Below are 18,581 nucleotides of genomic sequence, written 5' to 3' on the forward strand. Positions count from 1 at the left end.
TCAAACTCATTTTTTCTACTAAATTTATAATCCTTTCCTTCTCCCCCTCACATTTTCTAAGTGCATTTTGTTCAGTAAAAGGTATCTTGTTTCACTATTTTGTCTCCCTCTGAAATTCTTTTCTGTGAGGGAAAGACATGGTCTCTGAACACCTGTGCCGAGGTTTTCCTCTTCTGTAAAGAGCTATTTCGTACTCAGCCTAAATTACAACTCCCTCAGAAATTGTGTGGCAGGGATTATCTTCCACACCTTAGAGGATGAGTGGACTTCAAGAGCAACTTGACAACTGCTTTGTGGGGACGTGAATATCCCCTGCTGTATAGAAGCAAATAGTCAACTTTACTAATCCTGACCTACAATAGGCATTTCCTCTCATAGCCTAAGGAGCAGAGTTGGAAGCAGTCTTTTGCGAGATTATCTCCTTTGCTCCCGACTGTACTGAACTATTACTATGCAGTTAGATAAAATATTCTTCAGTTTTCTCACATTTTTACTCAACTAGAAGATTAGAATCCGGGCCCGGAGAGATAGCACAGCGGCGTTTGCCTTGCAAGCAGCCGATCCAGGACCAAAGGTGGTTGGTTCGAATCCCGGTGTCCCATATGGTCCCCCGTGCCTGCCAGGAGCTATTTCTGAGCAGACAGCCAGGAGTAACCCCTGAGCATCGCCGGGTGTGGCCCAAAAACAAAAACAAAAACGAAAACAAAAAAGAAGATTAGAATCCTTTTAATAATGCCTCTGGAAAATTCTAACCTAAAGGCAGAGAAGAAAGAACTCAGTGTTTATGGCATATTGCTTTTTATGAATTCAAATATTCGGTGGATGGGAAAATTTCTACTCTGTTAGAAGAAGCCACAGAATTCTAAAGTAGTTCTTAAAGCAATAATCCACGATTCCTGATTCCTTACTGAAATGATAACTGGTTGCGATTGAAAGAAACCTTCCTTAGGCTGGAAGAAAATGTAAATGGAATATCCTCTGAAGTGGACAGAAATTCTGACAAGCAGTTCTTCTAATTAGGATATGTGGTCTTGAAGAAGAGAAAGTAAATGAAAAAAAAAAAAAAAAGACAGTTTGGCTCTGTGGCAACTGTATATTTATCCCAAAGGCCTGCTTTGTTTTCCTTTGGGGATGGTGGAATTTCCCTTGGCAACACTCACAACACTCGAGTGTTACTGCCCATCATCTCTGTTAGGACTTGACCAGCAGCTGGGGAGTGGAAGGGTTGTGCTAGCCCCATGGGCACAATCAAAGCTTTTTCAGAAGTTTAAGTGTATACTGATTTGGGCTTGCAATTTTATGTTAAGTTCTCAGCAAATATAAAAGGGTTGGCTTTAACAAATGGCAAGGCACTATTTGCCATAAAGTAGCTCTCATAGCAGATATCTTCTTAAACCACATTACTAAAATTATGAGGATGGTGCAGGGAGTGAAGTAAAAAAATTCAAAACAAGAACTGAAGTCTTAAAAATAAACTATATATTTGATCTTTGGGATGACTATAGATGTTTATATGGTTAAAAAGGTTTATCCATTATATTACAAAGCATATGCATGTGTGCAGAACAGATAACAAAACATCAACGAGGAACTGACATACTGAGTGGAAAAGAAAATGATAAGACATATCTTTAGAAAATTCATTTTGCTACTTTGTAAGTGAAAAAAGATATAGATTTTGTCAGGTTTGGGTTTCAAATATCTGTTTATATAAAAACTGTAACAAAAATGATAAAAGAATTTAGATATTTGATTTTTAAGAATAAAAAAAATCAGAAAATAAAATATCGTAATGTCTTACCCAGAAAATAAACTCTTTACTGTTTTTAAGGGATGAAAGAACAGAATATATCTATGATAAAGTGATATATTTATATTGGCAGCAAAAAAAGACTCAGAGATAGATTGTCAAACAAAACAAACATATTGAGTAAGAAACTAAAAAATATTAAAGAAACTGAATCATTAAGAAAAATCATTGAAATAAAAAGATAAAAGATTAGAGAGTTTATAGAGAATAAAACACTAAAATGACAAACAGTAGAAAACAAATAATGACAGTAATTAACCTCCATGTTCCATGATCACATTCAACGAGAATATTCTAAATTCACCAATCAAAAGGCAAAGTATGTTGCTATATGTATTTTCAAAAAAAATAGGGTTAGAATTATTAAACATGTATGAAACTCTTACCAGAAACTAATATAAACGAAAGTTCATTTTAAAAGACTTATGCAAAACCTTTCCCTGAATGATCACTGAAATGACTTCCATAGAAAATAAATATACCTTAGACTTTTGAGCTCATGCTGTGTGTGCCCTTCTTTTTGTTTGGTTTTGTTTTGTTTTGTTTTGGGCCACACCCGACGGTGCTCAGGGGTTACTCCTGGCTGTCTGCTCAGAAATAGCTCCTGGCAGGCAAGGGGGACCATATGGGACACCAGGATTCGAACCAACCACCTTAGGTCCTGGATCGGCTGCTTGCATGGTAAACACCGCTGTGCTATCTCTCCGGGCCTGACCCTTCTTTTGAAATACTTCATTTAACTTTACATCTTTCAATTCCATTCAAGTTGTAGCAAATTGCATATTATCATTGTTCCTTAAAGCCATGTTAGGTAGAATAACAAAATAATCAGACTCAAGGTATTGAAGGGAAACACATAGATCATCCTTAACCATAGATTATAGCAAGGAGAAGGAAAAGAAACAATAGAGGGGCCGGGCGGTGGCGCTGGAGGTAAGGTGCCTGCCTTACCTGCGCTAGCCTAGGAGACGGACCACGGTTCGATCCCCCGGCGTCCCATATGGTCCCCCAAGCCAGGAGCGACTTCTGAGCGCATAGCCAGGAGTAACCCCTGAGCGTTACCGGGTGTGGCCCAAAAACCAAAAAAAAAAAAAAAAGAAACAATAGAACTCAAGGAACAAAATAAAAAGAGGCAGACAGTTAATAACAGAAGAAGGGATCAGGGGCCTTGGGGTAGAAATGTGGAACTAATTGTTTAAAGTACAGAGCCAATTAGAAAGCTGGAGATCCAATCTATGGCAGTCAAACATAAAAATGTGCCTGACAAGGAGGCTGGTTGTGGGCTGGAAGAGACCTGGGGCATTGTTGGAAGAAAATTGACAGTGGTGGTAGAATTAGTGCTTGAATATTATATGTCTGAAACTATAAATAAGTTTGCAAAGCACTGCACCTTAATATATATATATATATATATATATATATATATATATATATATATACTGAACATATATTCTGAAGCCTTCAGTAAAACACTTTTAGCTCTCTTTTACACTTTACTGTATTATATCTCTTAGTCTACTTTATAGAACTGAATATAAATTGGTAAATAAATATGTAAAGATGTTAAATACTTCATCAATTTGAAGTACTTAATGAGATGTTCCAGAGTGCTATATCATGCTGTGGATACTGGTTTAACTTCTAATTTAACTTTAAATAGCATAATCTATATTTTGAAATAGTTTTGGAATCCATGTAGAATTGGTGACTTTTTGAAATCTCATGTTAATTATTCTTTGCCTCAAATTTTCAACATTCCTTTTAGATATAAAAATAAATAATACCTTTGATTTGTGATACATAGGTTTATTCTATTTCTTTATCACTCCTATTTATAACATCTGCACAATGTTCATTTTTCTAATAGGTAAAAAATTTAAATAGAACAGTGAATTTTATATGTATAAGGAATTCAGCTATGATTAAGTGGTGAAGACAAAAAATGCTCCTTCGAAAAACCATAACAAAGCATTATTTGGCTTTTTAGTGTGGATAATGAATGTTGCATTTTATTTGTTTTCAGTATCTCCCTTAGAATTACATCTCCTTGCAGTAGTACCAAGAATAATGCAAGGTCATTTCTAAATTGTTTGCTTTTCTTGGCATTGTTCACCTTTCTTCTTAGGAATGGAGCTTGTATGTTTGAATTGTGACCTAAATGCCTCCAATGTGTCCAGAAAAATCCCCTTTAATTACTCAGGTAGACAGACAAAAATAGAACAAATACACAAAAGTTTGTGGTTTCATAAATGTATCCATTGTAGCATTTTTCATCTTCTATATCATCTGAAGGCTATGTGCTGTTAAAGCTAGCATTTCCCAAGTCTGAAGCACAATATAAGCATAGAAAGAGAAACTGGCAAATTGCTTTCTCCTTATGAGTACAATAAAAAGTATAGGGAATAGTTATATTTTTCTGTGTTTGGACTTTCTTCTCTTGCTTTGACATATAGATAATGGACTTTTCCATTATGTAAAAGACAGGCTCAGAATACTCATGCTATTTGTTAGTAGGCTTTTTGAAAACCCTGCTTAACTGTAAACCTGGGTCTAAGTAAGTTTCATTTTAATTAACCTGTGTATTCTGTTATAGAAAACAAAATTCATACCTTCATTTGCATTTTAATTACAAGGGGGTTCAAAATGTCAAATTTTAATTGGCTCAAGAGAACTATGTACAACAAAGTCTCTTACTAAAAGTAACAGGATATTTTGAAGAGACCAGCTGTCTCTTTGTTAAGATTAGAGTTACCTTAAGTAGAAAAAATTTAACCCCCTTTTCTGACTTTTCAATATCTCAAAATCAATACAGTAAGCTTCATAGTTACCTCATTTTACAAAAGAATGTCACAGATGATTTCTCCAGAGGATCATTAATATGCTGCAGCTACTAGCTATTATTTCTGCACAGTTACAGTATCTACTAGTCCAAAAGCAGCATTTTGAAAGGACAACTTCAGTAACATTAATGCAAATCTGCTCTGAATAGTTGTGAATGAAAAGTCACTAAAGTTACCTAAACAGTATGATACCTTGAGCTTAAAATCTCCTTGGGTATTTGTTATGTAAACAATATTGTTAAACTGAAAAGTCTGAAGGTTTTACATTTCAAATGTAAATTCTCAATTCACTTTTTTTCTCCTTTGTTCTTAGCTCTTTCATTTCCTCTTTTATTCATTTTTCTCAAAAGCCAGTACTTTTTCAAAACTTACTGTAGTGAATCCATCTTTTCACTGGGCTCTGACAGATAGGGAGTCTTAAAAACACAAAATCTTCAGGATAAGACATCTGAGCAAAATATATCACAGATTTTCTTCTGAATACCTATTCTGCATGAAGAGCCCAGTGTAAAACATTTCAAGTATGGCTTGGGAACATACATATATATTGAACTGAAGGTAGCTTTGTTCCCTTTTCTCTAATATAGCATTTTACTAGAAACTTTGTAAATTGGAAGCTGATAGGACATTTGACACAAATATACTGCTTTTCATTTGACTCACAATTAAATTGTTCTAACCTACCATGAAACATTAGGTGTATTTACATGCCAAATTAGCAAAGTCCGTTTATTTTAATGAACTTTAGAAAGGTGGCCATTCATTTTTAATGTTCCCTATTTTATTTCAGAAAATTAGATTCAAGTACATGTTACTTCTTCTAATCCAATTCTGTTAGACCCATATCTCTTTAATATCAGAAACAGTGACTTGAAAAGAAATCCCTAGGTTTGTAATAATATTAAGCAGAATGATAAATAACATTATAATGTCAATCCGGAAAATTATATACTTTCAATGTCAAATATTTTTCCTAAAAATAGAAATCTTTACTTTTGACATTTGAAAATATTTATCAATATTGATATATCTTTATAATAAACGTAAGGAATTATTCTTTCACCATGCTTTTTAAGTTAACTCATAGTAATACCTACAAATTATTTTATTTAAGAACTACAATGAGGAGCCGAGCGATGATGTGGAGCAGAACTAGCATAGGACCGAACGTGGTTCGCTCCCCCTGCGTCCCATAGCCAGTAGTGATTTCTGAGTGCATAGCCAGGAGTAAATCCTGAATGTCACCGGATGTGGCCCAAACAAACAAAAACCTACAATGAAAGATATTTTATAAGGAGACTACTAGGATTATCCTATAAATATTTCTTAACAGTAAGTTTAGTAAGAATTTATTCTTCTCAAAAATATGTCATTAGATGTTATTCTACAATAATGTTCAAGAACAAATTTATTTAAAAATATATATTTTACTAATAGTTTAAGTTTAACAAGACCACCAGGGGGAGCAAGTTACTGGTCAAAAGGAATGATGCAGAGATCAACAATAAAAAACAAAACAAAACAAAAAAAAACACCCCAAAACACTTACTTTAAGGGAATATAAATCACACAACTAGTGAGAGTAATATGAATCAAAATAATGCAGATTTTTATAGTATTTTATATGTTTTATTAAGGTAAAGTAATTTTTACTTTAGCTTCTTGGTAAGTGGGTATACCAACTAATACTATTATTTTAGTTCTTTGTACTTTTGAAAAATCTAGTCAGGACAGTAACTACCAGTCCAAAAGCAGCATGTTGAAAGGACATATTCAGTAGCATTATGCAAATCTGAAGATCAGATTAACTGCTTTCTGATAACATTATGACAATGCAACTGTGCCTACAAACTAATAATAAATAATAATTAAAAATAATTTTGAAGGAAACAACGTGTATAATGGCATTATGAACATAACCTATGTCTTATTTACTAAAATAAAGATTATTTAAAATTATAACCAATATATACATGTATGCAAATATATATTGATATATACTAAACAAAACTATTTTCTTTTCTTAGGGTAAAAAATCAAACCTCTTATTATGGTATTACTATATAGATAAGATTTTATAAAAAAAACAATGTTTACATTTAGAATATAAGAGATCACAGTTTTGGTCAATACTTAGGGAAGCCTTAGAAGACATAGAGATGTGGAACAAATTAGAACTTACTTGTTAATAATTGAGTTGGGGTAGAGATAGTGATGAGAAGGAAAAATACATATATAAGAAACTATATCTTTGGTAGTTATACAAGTATAAAAATGATATTATTGAGTAATTGAAAATTTTTTGGATAGAGAGTTGAATGATAAGGGATGTGGTTAATGAATATAAAGATGGAAGAACTGTGACAGCAAAATAGTATGTTCTGGGCTATTTTGAGAATGCTTCAATAACATGTGACCTGAACTATTTAGTGACAAAGAGTAATAAGATCAAAGTTATACCTGGGGTTGATTATTTTAGCTTACATATTTTAAAGAACGTGGAATATAGAAGAAATAGGGAAACTAGTTAGAAGTCTACAATAGTAAGCAAACAAAGAGATAGGGTGGATGAATTAGGAAGAAGACAATGAAAATCAAGGCAATAACATTAATAGATAGGTAGAAACACAGTAGATAAAAAGTCAAGACTTGATGAACTGAATAGAAAAAATTTAGACAGTGAAAGATAAGGACATTATGAGGTTTGGAGATGTGCTTGTGCTTACTGATATAACAAAGACAAAAAAGGAAGCAAGTTTTGCAGAATAAGATTGATTCACGTTTAAAGTGTATAAGCTTGATATTCTTGCAAAGTATTCATATTTAATAGTATTTAATATCAAAGTTTAAAAGAATATAATTTATATGCTCTAGGAAACACCAAATATAAAACATAAATAGAATAAAATATAAAGTACAATGTTTAAACTAGAGGTGTAGAAATCATTAAAACCATGTTGAATTCATGGCATAAAAGTTGACAAGTCAAAGGATATAATATAGATTGAAGAAGTCAATACTTGATGCTAAAAATGTCTGATTCAAATAATCTGAGTAAATGAGAAGAGTGCCATAGAGACCAAGAAAGTGGTCATGTCAAGAAAAGAAAAAGTTTGAAGTTATAATTATATGGAAGTGAAGAGAAAAATTATTTAGATGCTGAAATGTTCTTAATGAAATAAACACATTTAATGTGACAGAATTAGGTTGAAATTTTACACATCTGAAACTCACCCATAAGTTACTAGGTACATCATAATGCCTTAATATGTTTTTAAATATAGTTTTTCATATCAAGGTTATTGTTAACTCTATTCTCTCAAGGAAATAATAATTTATATAATAGTTTGACTAGTTATGAAAATATGGCCCTGTAAATTATCTGAAACCAGGACTAGAGCTGTGGCGCAGTGGTAGGGCATTTGCCTTGCAGGAGGCAGAACAAGGATGGATCACGGTTTGATCCCCCGGCATCTCATATGGTCCCCCAAGCCAGAAGCGATTTCTGAGTGCATAGCCAGGAATAACCCCAGATCGTCACTGGATGTGGACCAAATATAAATATATATTAAAATAATTTTAATGTTATTAATATAATACATTAATATATTTCAGAAAAGTATGAATAACAATTATGTTTTTTATGCCAGTGATTTTTGTTTCCATAATCCTTTAAATAAATATTTGAGTCATTTTAATGTCTTCAAGTCCAATGCAACTTGTGTATAAACTATTACAATGGCAAGCAGTAATTAGATTTGTTTTCCAATTTCTTTTTTTCTTCTTTTTTATTTTTATTTTTTGTTTTTGGGTCACACTCGGTGACGCGCAGGGGTTACTCTTGGTTATGTGCTCAGAAATCTCTCCTGGCTTGGGGAACCATATGTTATCTCTTTGGCACCAATAAATATATAATTTTAAAATAATCTTGTAATTTAAAAAATCTAGTAATAAAGAAAAGATACACAGTTTAAAAGGAGGAATAAAAATCTATGGTAAGTTTTTCAAGAATAAAAATCAATTAGAAACTAAAAACCAGGGGCAGAGCAATAGTGCATAGAGGTAGGGCATTTGCCTTGCAAGTTGCTGATCCAGGACTGACCTCAATTCAATCCCCCGGCATCGCATATGGTCCCCCAAGCCATTTCTTTTTTGTCAAAGTGTCTGTCCATTTTATCTCGCCATTTTTTGATGGGATTAGATGTTTTTCCTTGTAAATTTCTGTCAGTGCCTTGTATATATTGGAGATTAGCCCCTTATCTGATGGGTATTGCATAAATAGTTTCTCCCACTCAGTGGGTGGCTCTTGTATGCTGGCGCTATTTCCTTTGAAGTGCAGAAGCTTCTCAGCTTAATATATTCCCATCTGTTAATCTCTGCTTTTACTTGCTTGGAGAGTGCAATTTCCTCCTTGAAGATGCCTGTAGTCTCAATGTCCTGGAGTGTTTTGCCTATGTGTTGTTCTATATATCTTATGGTTTCAGGTCAGATTTCCATTAGGATTTTACCTTCCTACATGATGTTAGCTGGGGGTCTAAGTTCAATTTTTTGCAAGTGGCTAGCCAGTTGTGCCAACACCACTTGTTGAAGAGTCTTTCTTTTCTCCATTTTGGATTTCTTGCTCCTTTATCAAAAATTAGGTGATTGTATGTCTGGGGAACATTTTCTGAGTATTCAAGCCTATTCCACTGATCTGAGGGCCTGTCCTTATTCCAATACCATGCTGTTTTGATAACTATTGCTTTGTAGTACAGTTTAAAGTTGGGGAAAGTAATTCCTCCCATATTCTTTTCCCCAATGATTGCTTTAGCTCTTCTAGGGTGTTTATTGTTCCAAGTGAATTTCAAAAGTGCCTGATCCACTTCTTTGAAGAATGTCATGGGTATCTTTAGAGGGATCACATTAAATCTGTATAATGCCTTGGGGAGTATTGCCATTTGATGATGTTAATTGCCAATCTATAAGCAGGGTATGTGCTTCCCTTTCTGTGTTTCCTCTCTTATTTCTTGTAGCAGAGTTTTATAGTTTTCTTTGTATAGGTCCTTCACATTTTTAGTCAAGTTGATTCCAAGATATTTGAGTTTGTGTGGCACTATTGTGAATGGGGTTGTTTTCTTAATATCTATTTCTTCCTTATTACTATTGGTGTATAGAAAGGCCATTAATTTTTGTGTGTTAATATTGTAGCCTGCCACCTTGCTATATGAGTCTATTGTTTCTAGAATCTTTTTGGTAGAGTCTTTAAGGTTTTTTAAGTAGAGTATCATGTCATCTGCAAACAGTGAGAGCTTGACTTCTTCCTTTCCTATCTGGATTCCCTTGATATCTTTTTCTTGCCTAATCGCTATAGCGAGTACTTTCAGTGCTATGTTGATTAGGAGTGGTGAGAGAGGACAGCCTTGTCTTGTGCCAGAATTTAGAGGGAAGGCTTTTAGTTTTTCTCCATTGAGAATAATATTTGCCACTGGCTTGTGGTAGATGGCCTTAACTATATTGAGAAAGGTTCCTTCCATTCCCATCTTGCTGAGAGTTTTGATCAAGAATGGGTGTTGGACCTTATCAAATGCTTTCTCTGCATCTATTGATATGATCATGTGGTTTTTATTTTTCTTGTTGTTTATGTTGTGTATTATGTTGATAGATTTATGGGTGTTAAATCATCCTTGCATTCCTGGGATGAAACCTACTTGATCATAGTGGATGATCTTCTTAATGAGGCATTGAATTCTATTTGCCAGGATTTTGTTGAGGATCTTTGCATCTGCATTCATCAGCGATATTGGTCTGTAATTTTCTTTTTTCGTAGCATCTCTATCTGGTTTTGGTATCAAGGTGATGTTGGCTTCATAAAAGCTATTTGGAAGTGCTTCCATTTTTTCAATTTCATGAAAGAGTCTTGCCAGGATTGGTAGTAGTTCCTCTTGGAAAGTTTGAAATAATTCATTAGTGAATCCATCCGGGCCTGGGCTTTTGTTTTTGGGCAGACATTTGATTACCGTTTTAATTTCATCAATAGTGATGGGGGTGTTTAGATATGCTAAATACTCTTCCTTCAAACATGGAAAATTATAAGAATCCAAGAATTTATCCATTTCTTCCAGGTTCTCATTTTTAGTGGTGTAGAGTTTCTCAAAGTAGTTATTGATTACCCTTTGATTCTCTGTCATATCAGTAGTGATCTCTCCTTTTTCATTCCTAAAATGAGTTATCATGTTTCTCTCTCTCTCACTCTTTCTTTGTTAGTTGTGCCAGTGGTCTAACAATCTTGTTTATTTTTTCAAGGAACTAACTTTTGCTTTTGTTGATGTTTTAAATTGTTTTCTGGGTTTCCACTTCGTTGATTTCTGCTCTCAGCTTTGTTATTTCCTTCTGTCTTTCTATTTTTCAGTCTTTTTGTTGAACACTTTCTAGTTTTATTAGCTGTGTCATTAAACTACTCAGGTAAGCCACTTCTTCTTTACTGATGTGTGCTTGCAAAGCTATACATTTTCCTCTCAGTACTGCTTTTGCTGTGTCCCATAAGTTCTAATAGTTTGTGTCTTTGTTGTCATTTGTTTCCAGGAATCTTTTGATTTCCTTCTTGATTTCATCTCAGATCCACTGGTTATTGAGTATGAGGCTGTTTAACTTCCAGGTGTTAAAGTTTTTCTTCTGAGTCCCTTTGGAATTCACAAATAATTTCAGAGCCTTGTGGTCAGTGAAGGTAGCCTGCAAAATTTCTATCCTCTTGATCTTATGGAGGTATGTTTTATGTGCCAGCATGTAGTCTATCCTGGAGAATGTGCCATGTACATTGGAGAAGAATGTGTATCCAGGTTTCTGGGGATGGAGTGTCCTATATATATCCACTAGGCCTCTTTCTTCCATTTCTCTCCTCAGGTCTAGTATATTCTTGTTGGGTTTCAGTCTGGTTGACCTATCCAGTGTTGACAAAGCCGTGTTGAGGTCCCCCACAATTATTGTGTTGTTATTGATATTGTTTTTCAGATTTGTCAACAGTTGTATTAAATATTTTGCTGGCCCCTCATTTGGTGCATATATGTTTAGGAGAGTTATTTCTTCCTGCTCTACATACCCCTTGATTAATATAAAATGTCCATCTTTGTCCCTTACAGCCTTTTTGAGAATAAAGTTTGCATTATCTGATATTAGTATGGCCACTCCAGCTTTTTTATAGGTGTTGTTTGCTTGGATAATTTTTCTCCAGCCTTTTATTTTGAGTCTATGTTTGCTCTGACTATTCAGGTGCGATTCTTGTAGGCAGCAGAAGATTGGGTTGAGTTTTTTGATCCATTTAGCCACGCTGTGTCTCTTAACTGGTGCATTTAGTCCATTGACATTGAGAGAAAGAATTGTTCTGGGATTTAATGCCACCTTTATATTAAAATTTGGTACGTCTTTTGGTTAGTCTTGTCTTAAATTAGATATTTTATTTTTTTCTCTTAAGACTGGTTTTGAGTCTGTAAAGTTTCTGAGCTGTTTTTTGTCTGTGAAACCATGTATTTTTCTGTCAAACTGGAAAGTGAGTTTTGCTGGGTACAGTATTCTAGGTAAAGCATTCATTTTATTCAGTCTTGTCACAATATCCCACCACTGCTTTCTGGCCTTGAGTTTTTCTGGTGACACGTCTGCTGTAAGTCTCAAGGATGCTTCCTTGAATGTAATTTCCCTTTTTGATCTAGCTGCTTTCAGAATTCTGTCTCTATCTGTGGGATTCATCATTGTGACTAGGATGTGTCTTGGGGTAGTTTTTCTGGGGTCTCTTTTGGTTGTTACTCTTCGAGCATGCAGGATTTGATCACATATATTCTTTAGCTCTGGAAGTTTCTCTTTAATGATGTTCTTGACCATTGATTCTTCCTGGAAATTTTCTTCCTTAGTCACTGGGACTCCAATGATTCTTAAGTTGTTTCTCTTGATCTTATCATAGACTTCTGTTTTCATCTGTTCCCATTCTTTGACTAATTTTTCCACTGGCTGTTTATTTGCTTTAAGTTTTTTTTTCCTATCTCTCTCGCTGTGTATAATTGTTATTTACCTCATCTTCCACAGCACCAAGTCTATTCTCAACTTCTGATACCCTGTCCCAGAGCTTATCCATTTTGTCATTCACTTTGTTTACTGAGTTTTTCAGGTCTGTTAATTGACATGTTATTTCAGTTTGGAGTTTTGTTGATTTCTGTCTTCATATTTTCTTGGTTCTTATTAGTGTTCTGTTAACTTGATTCATGTTTTTTTTGAGTTCTTTGAGCATCTTCCATATTACTTGTCTAAAGTCCTTATCTGAGAGGTTGATTAGTTGGTTGGTCATTATCTGGTGATCAGAATTGTCATCTTCATTCTCTATGTCTGATGCTGGCCTGCATTGTTTCCCCATTGTCACACTTGTATTGTGGGTTTTTTCTACGTGTTGTGGCAGTATTTATTGGCTAAATGATGTAGGTAGCCATACTCCTCTGTCTCCACCCTTTCTGGATAGGTCGACTTGCCTCAATGGAGGAGAGTCCTCCGTGGAAGAAGCCTCACACAGGATCAAATCTTAGGCCTGAGCACACAGCAGAGAAAACAGTCCAGAGAGAAATGCTGGGCTTCAGTGATTCAGCACAATTCTTAGTGTGATATTTTTTTCTTGTTGCAATGGTGTTCTTTCCTTAGAAAGAGCACACGGCCATGTAGCGAAGTGGAGCCAAAGTGCTCTTCTGGAGCTTTTTTTCGGCCCACTCCTAAGAGGTTCACATGGCAGGACAGGAGACAGACACACACAGGCAGCACTAACAATTTTTCACAGTTGGGCCCCACTGGGCAGGTGTAGTTTCCACAACTCTCCAGTTCTATAACAAAACTTGCCCTTGGCTATTTGTTGCTCATGTATTATGTTTACTATTGTTTAGGGATTCTCATTTAAACTGTTTCTTTTTTTCTAGAAAATTCTTTTTATGAAGGACTTTAAATTGCTTTTGGTTTTACTTTGTAATGTTTAATTTTTTATTTTTATGTTTATGATTAATTTTCAGTTTCAAAATCTCATGATTAGTCTGGACAGCACAGCAGTAGGGTGTTTGCCTTACATGCTGCCAATCCAGGAAACTGGTTTGATTCCTGGAATCTCATATGGTCCCCTGAGCCTGCCAGTGGAGATTTCTGAGCACAGAGCCAGGAGTAACCCCTGAGTGGTGCTGGGTGTGATCAAAAATACAAAACAAAAACAAGTATCATGATTTTAAAGGACTGTTGAAAGTATTTCTATCTACTTCATTTTATGGAGATAGGTTTTGTCTGAGTATGTGGTTAATTTGGAGACTGTCCTAAGTGTACTTGAAGAATGCATATTACCCTTTTGCAGTTTATAAGACTGTTAGACCCATATCCTCTATTTCTTTCTTTAAGACCAGCATTTCCTTATTGACCTTTTTGTTAACTATTTGATCTATGCAGCAATACACAGGAATATTGTTGTCTCCTGCTATGGTTATGTTGCAGTCAATATCTTTCTTCATGTTTGTTTATTTGTTGAATTGAATTATTGAGATGAAGGAATCTATTGCACTCATTTTTTTGGGGAATTATGTGTGCTTGTGAAGGCTTTGTTTTCTATTTAATAAAATTTTGATTTGAAGCTAAACTGTTGCTGATTCATAAAACTTTATATTTTTTCTTTTAAATCTGAACATTAATTTTTCTGGATAGACTTTTATTTTTCCAATCACATTTTATTTTATTTTTTATTTTTTAAATTTATATCTTTATTTTAGGAGTTCATTTCATTTGTTTTGTTTTCTTATGTCTATTGTATGCCACCATTCTTTTTGCTCTATAGAATTTTACCTCAAAAATTTGCTGTGAATTTTATGGGAGTTGCTTTAGATGTAAGTTCTTTCTGTGGCTTTACTTATTTCAAAATTTTGTCTTTAAAGTACTTTGGAGTTTTTCTGTTCCTCCCCCAGAGGAAATCTTTGAGATTCTTAAATCTAGATCCATATATCTTTCAACTCTACAAAACTATTATTTATTAATTATTTTATTTATTAATTCTTGATTATAGTTTTTTCATTAAATTTTCTTTCCTGTTGCTCTGGGATGCCAATGATTCTTATACTGTTTCTTTTGAATTAATAAGATAGTTCTCTGGTATGCTTTTTATTAGCATTCAGATTAGTTTTCATCTTTTTTTGTCTTGCAGAATTTACCATATTCTCACCTTGACACTCTCCATTTTCCATTAGATGCTTATTCTGTTGTTGAGGCTTTTCATTGATTGTATTTTCAAATTCTTTTAATCTCACTATTATAAGTAATACAATTTTGAATAATTCCTCTAGTTGTCCAGATCAGTTTTGTGAAGTATCCTAGAACAAGGTTAGAATGTTGTTGGAAAATGTCCTCCTGTCATAAACCATCATTTGTTCATTTATGTTATTATACCTTTACCCAATTGTGCACATTCTCTCTAAGAAGATTAATTAAAACATCTATTCTCATAGATGTGGATACATTTATCTTTCAGACTATTATATTTTCTTATCCAATCTAATTCACATTAAACGATAAAAGAAATTTCGGTGACTTTTTAACTTTATTTCACTTTTTAAAACAATTACCTTTTATTTTAATAATTTAACTTTCCATGAACAATTTCATAATTAATTTATAATTATGAAACTTAGAAAAGGAGGCTAATTACTTTATAATGACAATGTTATGAACAGTTAAGATATAAGATGTATATCAGGTTTATTTAGAATAAACATATAAGCAATTACATGTGTATAATTTTCTCTCTCATTGATCTGTCATTTATTTATTTATCAATCATTAGTAATAGGAGAATGTCAAAATGACAGGAACAGAGAGATTGAGTGAGAGAGAATGAGGTTTATAATAAGGAATTGATTCAAATAATTGTGGAGACTAGCAAGTTTAAAATATGCAGGGCTTGTCCACAAGCTAAAGACATAGGAAAGTGTTATTTCTAAAGTCCAAAAACAATTGGCTTGTTAAAGGGCAATTTTTCATAGATTGCATAAGATTCCATAACCTAGTAAAAGAGAATCTATTTATTTTAGGCTAACAGAATAAAGCATATTAATTGTATTAATTATTCCCATTTCCAGCACTCAAACACATATACATAAATATGTATATGGTGGTATCAACATATTGAATGGCAAAGTCTAAATAAAGTGGACAAATAAAATTAACTGTTACTGTCAATCTTCATAAATTTCAAAATAGCAAATATTTTTACAGAACATATATTTTTTGTATTAGAAGTCCTAGCAATAGCAATCATACAATAGAAGAAAATCAGAGGATTCAAATAGTAAAAGAAGTCAAACAATATTTGCAGATGATATGATGATATACATCAGAAACCCTAAAGATTCCACAGAAAAGCTCCTAGAAACAATAAAGCAATATAGCAAAGAGGCCAGCTGCAAAGTCAATGTACAAAAGACAGTTGCATTCCTTTATAAAAATAATACATCAGAAGAGAGAGAGAGAGATCAAAGAGTCTATCCCATTTAAAATAGTATCTGAAACTATCAAGTACCTAGAAATCAACCTAGCAAGAGAAGTAAAAGACCTATATCAAGAAAATTTCAAATCACTTCATTAAAGAAATTGAAGAGGACCTAAGAAAATGGAAGAACATTTCATGCTCATGATTGAAGAATCAATATAATCAAAATTACCATCTTACCTAAACTACTATATATATTCACTCCCTATTCAAATTTAGACAGAAGACTTTAAGGATTTAAAACTATCAGTTATAAAATTCGTGTGGAACCATTGTGGGTATCCCCTCCCTCAACTGCTTGTTTTTACCACCTGAAGGATCAGAACTTCCCACTCCTGGAATGGGCGGGTAGAGGAGTCTGCATCGAGGGAGAGAGGGATTAAGAAGGAGAGCTAGAGAAAGAAGTGTGGCAGAAGCGAGAATCAACAGCAATATTCAACAGACAATTTAGATTCCCTGTGATTCTACTGGGCTAAAACTACTAAAAAATATATGTGTTTTCTTGTGGCCTTGCAGGATCTATATAGATCTGAAATAAATTTGGTGACTTGGATGTTAGATAAGGTTAAGTTGCAAAACTGGATTATTTCTGTTGAAGGGTGTAGGTTGTAGCACTGAGCTGCTTCTCTTCTCCCCTTCCCTCCCATCTACTCCCTCCCCTCCCCTTTTTTCCTCCTCTCTCCTCCTCCACTCCCCTTCCCTTCCCTCTACCCTCCTCCCCTCCCCTTCTCTGTTCTCTCCTCTCCTCCTCTCCAGCCTCCTTCCTCAGAATTTTATCTACCGTTTTCTTTTGTTTTCTAAGGTAATTAAAATGATTGATTGTGCTTTTGAAGATCTATTCAAATTTTTATTTATTATTTATTTATTATTTATTTTTATGTGACATTTTGATAAAATGTGTTCAATATGACACTGAAAAATGTTTTGACTATTTCAGTGTTGTCAGTGTTAGAGTGTTTTCTTTTTAGATAATTTAACTCATTATGTTTTATGTTTAATTATTTGGGGGGGGAGGGTCACGCCTAGAGGCTCTTAGGGATTACTACTGGCTCTGAGCTCAGAAATCGCTCCTGGCAGGTCTCAGGAACCATATGGGATGCCAGATTCAAACCACTGGCCATTTTGTTGACAAATTAATATAAATAAAATTATTTTGTTCCTGCTAAGAGAAACCCTTGAGATTGTTGGGAAAATGAAGGGAAAGTCACTCTGGTGATGTAACTGGTATTGGAATATTAATATCCTGCTGTAGTATAAACAACTTTGTAATTCATGTGTTTTATCAAGTTAAAGGGGAAACTATAAAGTTGTGAAAGTGGGTATTAGCACTAAAAATGATCATAATTTACATCATCTTTTTTTTTGGTTTGTTTCTTTGCTATTTATTGGGCCACATTCGATGTCTCTCAGGGTTTATTCCTGGCTATACACTCAGAAATCAATCGCTCCTGGCTTGGGGGACCATATGGACACTGGAGGATCAAACTGTGATCCATCCTAGGTCAACCGTGTGCCAGGCAAATGCCCTACCACCGTGCCACTATTCCAGCCCCTACATCATCTTTTTGGTATTAGAAACATTTATAACATTTTCAGGTTAATTAATATTTTATAATCAGTGGGTTTTGTATTTTATCAAGTGATTTTACTAATTTTATTGATATAACTTTTTATTTTAAATATATCTTTTTGCGAGAGAGCCACACCTGGCGGTGCTCAGAGATTACTTCTAACTTTGTACTCAAAAATAGCTCCTGACAGGGATGGGGAATATATGGGATCCGAGGACCAAACTCGTGTCCATCCACTCATTGGCCATGTACAAGGCAAAAGCCCTATTGTTGTGCTATCTATCATTCAGGCCCAAATACAATTTTTTTCTTTTAATTACAGCACTGTGATTTACAAAGTTAATCACAATTACGTTTTAGTCAGACATTGTTTTCAGCACTAATTCCACCATCATTGTCAACTTCTCTTGATAATATTTTCAAGTTCTTTCCCAATATCCTCCACCTACTATCTTGAGAATCACCTATTTTTTAACTTTATGAAAGAAAATACAACACATAGTTGACACTGTTGACCATAATACAGTTATGTTAAGATAAGTGAGAGAAAAGTTATTTAAAAAATGTATATAAAGGCAATACATAAAAGACTATACAATAACGGTCAATTTGAGTGTTTTATCAGAATCTTGGGCATCCTGATTCTATTCCTAGGAACAGTCTAGTATCAGGAATGTTTTTGGATAATGCTTAAAAAGTACATTTGTCACGCGGGCTTTATTGTATAGTCTTTTATGTATTGCCTCTCTCCTCACCCCTTTGTCTCGCCTACCTCCTCATACCCAAACCCTGAACCATTATCTTCCCCTCATTCAACCCTCCTTATCCTCAGTTCCTTA

The sequence above is a fragment of the Suncus etruscus genome, chromosome 4 (assembly GCF_024139225.1).
Source record: "Suncus etruscus isolate mSunEtr1 chromosome 4, mSunEtr1.pri.cur, whole genome shotgun sequence".
Lineage (NCBI taxonomy): Eukaryota > Metazoa > Chordata > Mammalia > Eulipotyphla > Soricidae > Suncus > Suncus etruscus.